The sequence below is a fragment of the Marmota flaviventris genome, chromosome 9 (genome assembly GCF_047511675.1).
Source record: "Marmota flaviventris isolate mMarFla1 chromosome 9, mMarFla1.hap1, whole genome shotgun sequence".
In the NCBI taxonomy this organism is placed as follows: domain Eukaryota; kingdom Metazoa; phylum Chordata; class Mammalia; order Rodentia; family Sciuridae; genus Marmota; species Marmota flaviventris.
In genome coordinates this window covers 28056545-28068773 of record NC_092506.1, presented here as the reverse complement: position 1 = coordinate 28068773, position 12229 = coordinate 28056545, and positions in this window count along the sequence as shown.

Here is a 12229-nt window from a genome sequence, read left to right as displayed (position 1 = left end):
TGTTTACAGTGAAAACATTCCAAATCCTATCTTGTAAACTTTTGAAATATCCACTACAGTATCAATACCGATAATTACCTTTCTGTGAAATAAATAGCACACCAGAACTTCTTGCTCCTAATTGTAACTCAGTAACCACTCTTTTCCCATCTCTTCCTTCTGTACTCTTCCCAGACTTTATCTGCATCTTGGATGAGATCAACTCTTTTAGATTCTGCCTATAAATGAGATCATGAATACTTTCTTTTGACTTTCTATACCTGGATAACCATCACCTGATATAAAGATCTCCAGTTCCATCTATGTTGCAAATGTCAAGATTTTATTCTTTTAATGGCTGAATAGTATTCCATTCTGTATACATACCATATTTTCTTTATCCATTCAGTAGTTGATAGATATTTAGAAGTTTCCGTTTCTTGGCTGTTGTGAAGAGTGCTCCAACAAAGACAGTCATGGAGATTTCTCTTTGACATACTAATTTCTTTTGGATATACACCAGCAGTAGGTTTGCTGAATTATATGGTAAATATCTTCAACTCGGTTGATTTGGATTCTTGGAAGATGATTTAATTTTGAAACAAAATTTTCTTGACCAGTGTTCAGATTTCTTAAGTTTTCAGTTTGACGAGAGTCTATGAATAGCTTCCATTTTAAATTTTAAATTTTTTAGTGAGAATTTATATTCTTAGGGTATTTTTTATATAATGAATTTTCAAGAATTAAATTTATTACAGCAGCCTCAAACAAGACAAGCTTTTGTCTTGCATAGTCATTTAAATCCAAAAGTTTGAATTCCATCACAATCAATGATTCATGTTTGATGGACACTATTTCAAAATCCTAACAATTATTTTCCTGCATTATCATATCAAAATTTGTCCCTGCTCTTTTAAAGCTAGAGTATCTAGAGTCTATGATCTCTGTAGTGAAAAAAGTCCAAATCTTGCTTTTTGAACCTTATATTGGTTGGGCTTATGGCATTATAAATAAGATAATGGAGAATGATCAAAGTCTCTATGTATCTTTTCTTATAACTGTTTAAGAATCTTTGGGGCATGAGGGAGATTCAGAGCAAAACAATGAGGTCTTAATTTGGACGATAATAGCTCACTGTACAACATACAGGATACTATGTGTTAGCACTTTTATGACATTTCTATCATTATTATCCCCCATTTTTCACACAAAGAAATGGAAACATACACGTTAGTTAGGGTGTCAAAGGGTAGATAGTGAATGCTGGAGTTGGGACTCACCAAACCCATAGAATTTCCATCTTTACATGTGCTGTAGGTTTGAAGGTATTCTATCTAAAGACCCTTCAAATCCTAGTTCTGTGGAAACAATCATAGGCATGAAAGGAGCCCAAATAAAACCTGAATGCCAGTGTCAATGTTCTGGAACTAAGTAGAAGAACCTCAAGATAAAATGTACGTAATACCAAGCCTCAAGATATTTTTGTATGAAAAAAAAAAAAAAAACTCTTCACTCAAATTACATGCAACCTTTTAGAGAGTGGTCAGGAACCCTGGATTTCATGGAAACTTATTATAAACATTAATATAAGATATAGAAAATATAAACTTACTTTCTTGCCCACCTGGTGTCATGGGCTGAGATTTATATCTGCTGTATGAATGCAAATCATGTATATGTCTATGCATATTGAATAGAGCTCATTTAATCAATTAAACTTATCAGTAAGCTGCTCATGCTGCTGTAACCATGTTTAATAAGATAGACATTCAACTTTGCTGACAAAAAAAATTAGAAGCTTTACTGTTTCGTCTGACATAAATTGTAGAATTTTGACTCTCCTCAATATTTTAGTAAAATAAATGAATACATGTATACGTAAATAGAAAAATTCAAGAATATATTACCTTTTTAAAATCACTTCTAAATACTGAAATAAATGTGACATTTGAAGGCTATTGGATTTATTTTAATAGAGACTCTCAAAATAGCAAAAGTGACATGACTATATTTTAATGACAGCATTAATGTGAGTTATACTTTCTGAAGTTTTCCTTGCTATTAAGATCAGGCATTACTTTTAGAATGATGTTGGCCTGAGGCTTAGCATAGATAGCCTTTACGATGTTGAGATATGTTCCTGTTATCCCTAGTTTTTCTAGTGTTTTGAACATGAAAGGGTGCTGTATTTTGTCAAATGCGTTTTCTGCAACTATTGAGATGATCATATGATTCTTATCTTTGAGTCTATTGATGTGATGAATTACATTTATTGATTTCCGTATGTTGAACCAATCTTGCATCCCTGGGATGAATCCAACTTGATCATGGTGCACAATCTTTTTGATATGTTTTTGATTTCAATTTGCCAGAATTTTATTGAGAATTTTTGCATCTATGTTCATTAGAGATATTGGTTTGAAGTTTTCTTTCTTTGATGTATCTTTGTCTGGTTTTGGGACCAGGGTGATATTGGCCTCATAGAATGAGTTTGGAAGTGCTGCCTCTTTCTCTGTTTCCTGAAATAAATTATTGAGTATTGGTATTAGTTCTTCTTTAAAGGTCTTGTAGAACTCAGCGGTGTATTCATCCGGTCCTGAGCTTTTCTTGGTTGGTAAGCTTCTAATGGCGTCTTCTATTTCAGCATTTGATTTTGGTCTTTTTAAATTGTCTATCTTCCTGATTCAATCCAGGCAAATCACAATTCACAATAGCTAAACCGTAGAGCCAACCTAGATGCCCTTCAGTGGATGAATGGATAAAAAAACATGTAGCATATATACACAATGGAATTTTACTCAGCAATAAAAGAGAATAAAATCATGGCATTTGCAGGTAAATGGATGGCGTTGGAGAAGATAATGCTAAGTGAAGTTAGCCAATCCCCAAAAAACAAATGCCGAATGTTTTCTCTGATACAAGGAGCCTGACTCATAGTGAGGTAGGGAGGGGGAGCATGGGAGGAATAGATGAATTCTAGATAGGGAAGAGGGGAGGAAGGGAAAGGGAGGGGGCAGGGGGTTAGCAAGGATGGTGGAATGTGATGGACATTATTATCCAAAGTACATGTATGAAGACACGAATGGGTGTCAATATACTTTATATACAACCAGAGATATGAAAAATTGTGCTAAAAACATGTAATAAGAATTGTAATGCATTCTGTTGTCATTTATTTTTTAATCAATAAAAATCATTTGAAGTGGGGAAAAATCAGGCATCACTGATTAACAAATAATGATAATGATTTAAGCACACATCTGTCTACTTTTGTATGTATTATATGTTCTTAAAGGCTAGTTTTATCATTATATAGGTATTATATGAAACAAATGCATGGAGAGAATCAAAATACCCCCATATTTATCCAGTTTCATTAATTTTGAATGAATTCAATCTTATTTCATACATCTTTCCAAATTCTAATTTTTTCAGTAATCTGAAATTATATTTGTCAAACTAATAATAGTGGATGTTTATGTGGTGTGTGTGTGTGTGTGTGTGTGTGTGTGTGTGTGTGTGTGTGTGATTGTTGTACTGAGGATATAGATGCAAAGAAATTTCCCTCTGTAATGAAGCTTATATTTCAGCACTGACTTTAGGAAGTGGTAGGACTACTTCCTTGCCTTGTGTTTGAACTCAGGGGAAAGTGTTTTGTCTTTCAGCATTAACTAAGAAACTAGCCATATATTTACATGATTCTCTCAATTTGAAAACGTACTCTTTTCTACTTGGTTTGCAGAGAGTTCTTACTGGGAATTGGATTTGTTCAAATGTTTTATTTATGTTTATTCAAATAATTGTATTTTTTTGTTTTGATTCTGTCAATGTAGTGAATGGCAATGAATCATTTTCAACGTTTAGTAAGATTTGCATGACTAGAATAAATTCCACTTGGCCATAGTGTATTATCTTTGTTATATATATTCTGAATTCGATTTTCTAATATTTTGATCTTAATTTTTGCATCTATGTTCATGTGGAATATTGAAATATGGAGACCCCCACAGTGTCTCCAGCATCTGTGGACATGGTAACATGAGATGGGGACAATACTCTACCTTTCAGTTTTCTGGAAGCATTCAGATATTTTTTACATAAATAATGGTTAAAATTAACTTCTGGAACCATCTAAACATAGATTCCTTATATGAGATAGATTTCAACTAGTTGTGTATATAAATGTAGGGCCACTAATATCTATGTTTTAAACGAATAAGATTTGGTAGTTAAAGTCATTCAAAAAATTCTCCATTTCATCTACTTGTCAAATTTATTAAAATAATTTTTTAAAATATTCTCTTATTATGTATATGGTATCTATAGATTATGTAGTGATTTCAGTTATTCCATATCGATATTGGTGCTTTGATACATATCACTGGTATTCCTGATCAGTAATGACTAGAGATTTATCAGTTGTTTTTTCAGAGAGACAGTTTTTCAATTCATTATATTTCAGTTTTCTGCTTCATTGATTTCCAGTCTGATAGCTATTAATTTCTTTCTTTTTATTTTGAGTTGGATTTGGTATTTTTCTGGTCTCTCGAGATGGTTGTTCATTGAGACTTTACTCTCATATGCTGTATTTTGTTTAGTGTAATAAATTTCCCTCACAATGCTGCATTAGCTTAATGTCAAAAATGTTTCATTTTCATTTGTATTTATTTAAATAGTAAATTTTACTTTTGCTTTTAAAATGGTCTTTGATGCATGAATTTTTTAGGTATGAGTTATTCCATTTCCAAATATTTATTTATATGGATATCCTTTCCATACTGGATTTTATTTTAGCTATGTTGTGGTCAAAGAACATAATTTGTATAAATTAGAACCTTTCAAATGTATCAAGACTTGTTTATGAAAGTAAATATGTAGTCACATATATACATAGAGTAATAGTGTCTGTTTCATTCTACTATACTTTCTATCCTCACATCTCCTCCCCTCCCCTCCCTTCACTTCCCTTTACCTAATCTAAGTTTATGCTATTCTTCTCTAGTGCCCTGCCTTATTGTGAATTAGCATCCACATATTAGAGAAAACATTCGGCCTTTGGTTTTTGTGGAATTGACTTATTTTGCTTATCATGATATTCTCCAACTCCATACATTTACTGGCAAATGCCATAATTTTACTCTTCTTTAAAGCTGAATAATATTCCTTTGAGTACATACTACATCTACAACATGTACATTATGAAAAATGAGAGATTATATTCCATCTATATATGATATATCAAGTGCATAAATGCATTCTACTATCATGTATAACTAATTAAAACAAATAAAAATTTTAAAACAAGCAAATATGTTTTATTATGGCAAAGGGTCCATAAGTACTTAAAAAAATGAATATTCTTCTATTGTCAGATGGAGAGTTATATAAATAAATATCTATTAGGCCAAGTTTTCTGATACAGTGTTAATTAAACTCATCTATGTCCTTGTTGGTTTTTTGGCTCCTTTTTACATCAAATACTTGAATAAAGATTTAAAGGTGTTAACATCAACAACTTTAATTATAAATATGACTATTTCTTCTGATATTTCTGTGACTTTTTGTTTTATGAACCCCTGTTTTATTAATACACATATGAATAAAATATATGCATAATTTATATTTGTTACATTTCTCCTAATAAATTGTATTATCATTATAAAATAATTAAACTTTATGTCCTTGGTAATAGTCTTCTCTCTGTATTCTGCCTATTCTAATTTTACTATAGTCATTCTAGCTCTTATATTAATAATGGTTGTATCAGGTACATTTAACTTGATTCTTCATATGACTCAGTTTAAATGTATCATGTTGCTATAAATTTTTTTAACCAAAGAAAACGTTTTATGTCACAGAATTTTCATTCTAAAGGCAGAAGCTAAACATTAAACAAAAAAACCCAGTAAATATAATAAATAAGCAAAACTGGTGCCCTGCCACTATTGTGAATAAATACACCATATAACAGATTCTGGAGAAAAAGAAAACACTTTATATCTTGAGTTAAACTTTAACAACAGGAGTGTCCTACCAGCATCAGTCCTCAAAAATAAACAAGACCTCCATCCCTTTGCCAAAAAGGGCTAACTCGAGGATGTGTTAACCCTTGATTTTTGCAACACTAACATCTACAGATATGTGATGATCCTACAAATGGAATAATTATATGAGAAAACTGCTGTTGTTCTCCATCATGAATAGTTAATTAATGGTAACCCTGGAGGAATTGGGGTTTTGTTTTCTCTTAAACGCATTTTCTTTACTGAGAGAGGCAATTCGCAAGCTGGTCTTCTTCTTTTTCATTATTTTTATTTGTTATACTTAGTTATATTTAACAGAAGAATGCAATCCATTGTATACAATAGAGCACATTTCAATTCTCTGGTTGTATGTGATGTAGAGTTGCACCATTTGTGCAATCATATATGTACCTAGGGTAATGATGTCTATCTCATTCTTTTTTCCTGCCCCATGCCCCCTTACCTCCCCGTCTTCCCATTTTCCCAAAGTTCTTCCATTCTTCCCATGCCCCCTCCCCCATTATGGATCAGCATCCACTAATCAGAGAAAACATTTGCCTTTGTTTTTTTTTTGGGATTGGCTTAGTTTGCTTAGCATGATATTTTCCAACTCCATTCATTTACCTGCAAATGCCATGATTTTATTGTCTTTTAGTGCTGCGTTATATTCTCTTGTGTATACTTACCACATTTTCTTTGTTCATTCATCTATTGATGGACATCTAGGTTATTTCCATAGTTTAGCTATTGTGAATTGAACTGCTATAAACATTGATGTGACTGTATCACTATAATATGCTGATTTTAAGTCCTTTGGGTATTGACCAAGGAGTGGGATAGCTGAGTCAAATGGTGGTTCCATTCCAAGTTTTCTGAGGAATCTCCATACTGCTTTCCAAAGTGGTTGCACTAGTTTGCAGTCTCACTAGCAATGTATGAGTGTTCCTTTTTCCCCATATCCTCGCCAACATTACTATTGCTTATATTCTTGATAACTGCCATTCTTACTGGACTAACATGAAATGTTAGAGTATTTTTTAAAATTCTAATTAATTATATATGACAGCAGAATGCATTACAATTCATATTATACATATAGAGCATAATTTTTCATATCTCTGGTTGTACACGAAGTAGAGTCACACCATTTGTGTCTTCATACATGTAGTTAGGGAATGATGTCTATCTCTTCCATCGTCTTTACTACCCCCGCACCCCGTCCCTTTCCCTCCTTCTCTTTGCTCTTTCTAGTGTTTGTCTAATCCTCCCATGTTCCCCATCCAACTCCATTATAAATCAGCATCTTTATATCAGAGAAAACATTTGGCACTTGTTTTGGGGGGGATTGGCTAACTTCACTTGCATTATATTCTCCAACACCATCCATTTACCTTCAAATGCCATGATTTTATTCTCTTTTAATGCTGAATAGTATTCCATTGTGTATATATACCACATTTTCTTTATTCATTAATCAACTGAAGGGCATCTAGTTTGGTTCCATAGTTTAGCTTTTGTGAATTGTGTTGCTCTAAACATTGATGTGGCTGTGTCCCTGTAGTATGCTGTTTTTAAGTCCTTTGGGTATAGACTGAGGACTGAGATAGCTGGGTCAAATGGTCATTCCATTCCCAGTTTTCCAAGGAATCTCCATACTGCTTTCCACATTGGCTGTACCAATTTGCAGTCCCACCAGCAATGTATAAGCATGCCTTTTCCCCTACATCCTCGTCAACACTTATTGTTGTTTATATTCTTAATAGCTGCCATTCTGACTGGAGTAAGATAAAATCTTAGAGTAGTTTTGATTTGCATTTCTCTAATTACTAGAGATGTTGAACATTTTTTCATATATTTGTTGATAGCTTTTATATCTTCTGCTATAAGCTTTTTGGTTTTTTACTTTCCAATCTCTTTGTTTCCTTTCACCACATTTTTAGCCTTCTTTTGAAAAAAATTGTGTGTATGTGTGTGTTTTTTTTCAGGTTTATATTCTTCATCGTGTTATTGGTTGTATTAGTTTACTAGGGTTGCCATGACAGATTGGATGTTTCCAACAATAGAAATTTATTTTCTTACAGTTGTGGAGACCATAAAGCTCAAGGTCAGGTTTCAGCAGAGTTGATTTCTTGCAAAGCAACTCTCCTTGGCTTGAAATTGAGCATCTCCTTGTTGCCGTTTTGTATGGTTGTTTCTCTGTGAGCTAGCTCCTGATGCCTTTCCCCTTCTGATGAGGACACACTCCTATTGGATTAGGATCCCTTCCTAATGGCTCAAATTAACATAATCACTCTCACAGACATTATCCTTCATCTCAAGACACAGATACATTCTAAGTTACTTCGAGTTGGGATCACAACATAGAAATTTTGTTGGGTACAATTAAGTCCATAACACTGACTTTAGCTCTTTGTTGTGAAATTTCATTGTCTTTGAATTTTGTTAGATTTTATAGTATGTATCATTAATATGTGGCAAGGATATTGTAGTATATCATACATTTCTGTTTCTCTCCTGTTGAATTTTGGTTATGGTTGTCAGACGCTGTATTTCTACATATAAGTCCAAAATTCATTGCTCATAGTTTTTTTTTGGTCAATATCAGTTTATCTGTTAATGATATTTAAGGGAAAAGAGTCTTCATATCGACTCATATACTATAGTTCTTTCTGCTGTATGTATATTTTTGGTTACTTGTGGGTTTTTTGTTTGTTCTGGTATTTATAATTGTTTTTGATTGCTATCTAGTATTGCTATCTGGTATTATTTATCTTCATTTTTAAATTTGTTCTTTTTAGCTATAAATGACAGTAGAATTTTGATATATTTATATAAGCATGGAATATATCTAATTCTAACTAGGATCCCAGTCTTGTGAATGTATACGATGCTGAGATTCATTGTGGTTTATTCGTATATCTACATAGAAAAATTATGTCAGATTCATTCCACTATCTTTCCTATTCCTATCCCTCTTCACTTTCTTTCATTCCCCTTTGTCTAATCTACTGATCTTCTATTTTTCCCTCCCACTCCCTTGTTGTGGATTAACATACATAGCAGAAAGAGCATTTGACCTTTGGTTTTGGGGGATTGGCTTATTTTCCTTAGCATGATAGTCTCCAGACTCATCCATTTACCAGTGAATGTCATAAGTCATTTTTCTTTATGATTCAGTAATATTCAATTGTTTATCTGAATGATGGGCATCTAGGTTGGTTCCATAGCTTATCTATTGTGAATTGTGCTGGTATAAACATTAATGTGGCTGCATCACTGAGTATATGGATTTTAACTTCTTTGGAGATATATATACCTAAGAAATTTCTAAAGGACTTTGCCAAACAATATTCCAAGGAAGTTCCACTGTTGATGAATTTACTGTTTTTATAACTGGAAAAGTCTTTGCTTTGTTTTGGTTTTGAATATTTACTAGACTGAAAAAATTTTAGATTGACATTTTTCTTTTACTTTTCAGTGTTCCTTCACTCAAAAAATGTCTTCCTTCACTGTATTTTACATTGTACTGGCTTGATAAACAATGCATTTCATTCTCACATAAAAGTTTTTCTTCATACGTAATATATCTTTATTTCCTAGATCCTTTAAAATTTTTTGCTTTATCAATTTCTTGTAAGCAATTTTATTGTGGCCCTCATTAATCTATTGTATTTTTTAGGTCTGTGACTATATAATTTTAAACAAATTGGCAATTTAAAAAAATTTATTTTCACAATAATTTTTTTTCTTTTAACCTCTCCATTTCATTTGGGCCCCTAATTTCACAGTAGGTTATAAAAATTCATTAAAGTTCTTTGATATTTTGTTAACTCGTTTGAAGTATTTTATGTGCTTTTCAAATAGTCATTTTTGTCTCTGTGTTCACCTATCTTTTCTTTGCCATCTTTAATCTCTTAGTTCTATTCATTTTATTTTTCACTTCAGGCATTGTCTTTTCCATCCCTAGGAGTTTAGTATGAGTTTTATTTTAATATGTCAGCCATGTTTGAATTTAATATACTTAATCTTTTCCCTACGTGTATTTTGATGGGGATTGCATTGAATCTGTATAACACTTCTGGTAGTACAGTCCTTTGGATAATATCGATTCTGCCAATTCAAGAACATGGGAGGGATTTCTATCTTTTAAGATCTTCAATTTCTTTTTTCAGCATTCTAGAATTTTCACTGCAGAGGGCTTTCCCTTCCTTGGTTATATTTATTTGCAAGTATTTTATTTTTTGAGATTATAGTGAATGGGATAGTTTTCTCTGATTTCTTTCTCAGTAGAATTACTATTAGAGTATAAGAAAAAGAAAACTATTCATTTTTGTATGTTGATCTTGTATCCTGATACTTTACTGAATATGTTTATCAACATTAAAAGTCTTAGGGGGGAGTTATCTTTTTTTGGTGGGGGGTCTTCTAGATATAGGATTATGCCATCAGAAACAGAGATAATTTAACTTCTTTTGTTAAATGCTTTAATTTATTTCTCTTGCCATATTGCTCTGGCTAGGTACAAGGAATCTATGGAATAGGAGTGGTGGCAGTGAATATCCTTGTTTTTTTCCTGCTTATAAGTATTCTTAGTCTTCATTATGGAATGTTGTTAAGTTACTCAGAGAGGTGTTTATTTTTATCTTTATAGACAAATATCAGAACAGCACTTACTTAACTTTCTTACTTTTAATACTTAGGCAAAATTCTTTTTGAAATGTCTACCCAGTACCCATTCTGGAAGGTGCAAATCATGTTTTTCTTTGTTGCCTTTTTTCTAGTCTCATGGAATATACTATTTTATATATGTTTCTTCCCTTTATTTTTTTATTTTTAGGTGGAAAATATGGAGGAAATCTAGGGCCTTTTCTTCCATCTTAGTCCAAAATATTTAGTCAAAATGTTTTCTAGCAATAGAAATAGTTATTTGTTTTTAGTAGGAATGCAAAAATGGTATAGCCCTTTTAGACAGTTTGGCAGAGGCTTATGAAACTAATCAGACTCTTTCCACATGAGACAATAGTCGATAATACTTCTTGGTATTTGTATTGAATGTATTGAAAACTTATGATCACACAAAAATCTTTACATGCATATTTATACCAGCTTTTTTGAGGTTGTGAAATATGGAAGCAATCAAAATGGGTTTGGTACACAAATAGATAAACTGTTATACATGCAGATGATGGAATATTATTCAGTTTCAAATGGAAATGAGCTAGTAAGTCATGGAGTTACATAGAGGAAACATAACTATATATTAACAAATAAAAGAAGCCAATTTTAACAGGCCACATAATAGATGATTCCTGTACAACATTCTTTCTTTTAAATATTTAGTTTTTAGTTTTAGGTGAACACAAAATCTTTATTTTACATTTATATGGTGCTGAGGATCGAACCCAGTGCCTCATGCACTCTATCACTGAGCCACAATCCTAGCCCCTCCTATGCAACATTCTTAAAAGACAAAATTATGGAGTCAAAATACAAGTGGTTACTATAGGTAGCAGGGAAAGATGGATGGATGGAGATAGCATTTATAGAGCAGTGGAACTATGACACTATAGTGGTGAATACATGTCATTACACATTTGTCCAAAACTATAAAATGTATACCACCAAGACTGAACCCTGATATAACCTATGAAGTTTTCTTATGAAGATTGGTAGAGGGGAAGCCATTGAAGCCCAGACCTATGAAATACTGCTGTTTGAGTAGAATAAAAGCTTCCAATATATTCCTTGGAGACACCTATCTCATTAACTTCAGTATGGGTTTTGTCAGCATGAAGATGGTATGATTAGGCATTAAAATTAATTTCATAAGAAGCTTAGGTGATATTAGATTTCATGAGTTTTGTTTGCAAAGTATTTTTTTCACAAGGGCTATGGGGACATTTATAAGAGTTATATGGATTTTTAAATGGGTATAACTTATATACAATATGAAGATTTTTAATCATAAAATAATTTGCATGTACACATTTAATTTTACTAAATACAAACATGTACTACTAACTCAAAAGAATATCAGTTAATCTCAAATATTAAGGAAAAAAAACATATATTTTTTCTCTACCTCTCACCTTTAATTCCTCCCTCCACATTTTAACCTTGAACATAAATATCAAAGTGCCCAATGTTTTGATGATGCATGAGAAATTATTACCTTTCATATCATTGGTTCACAATCAGGAGTATTTTAATATACAGGATGAATAGAT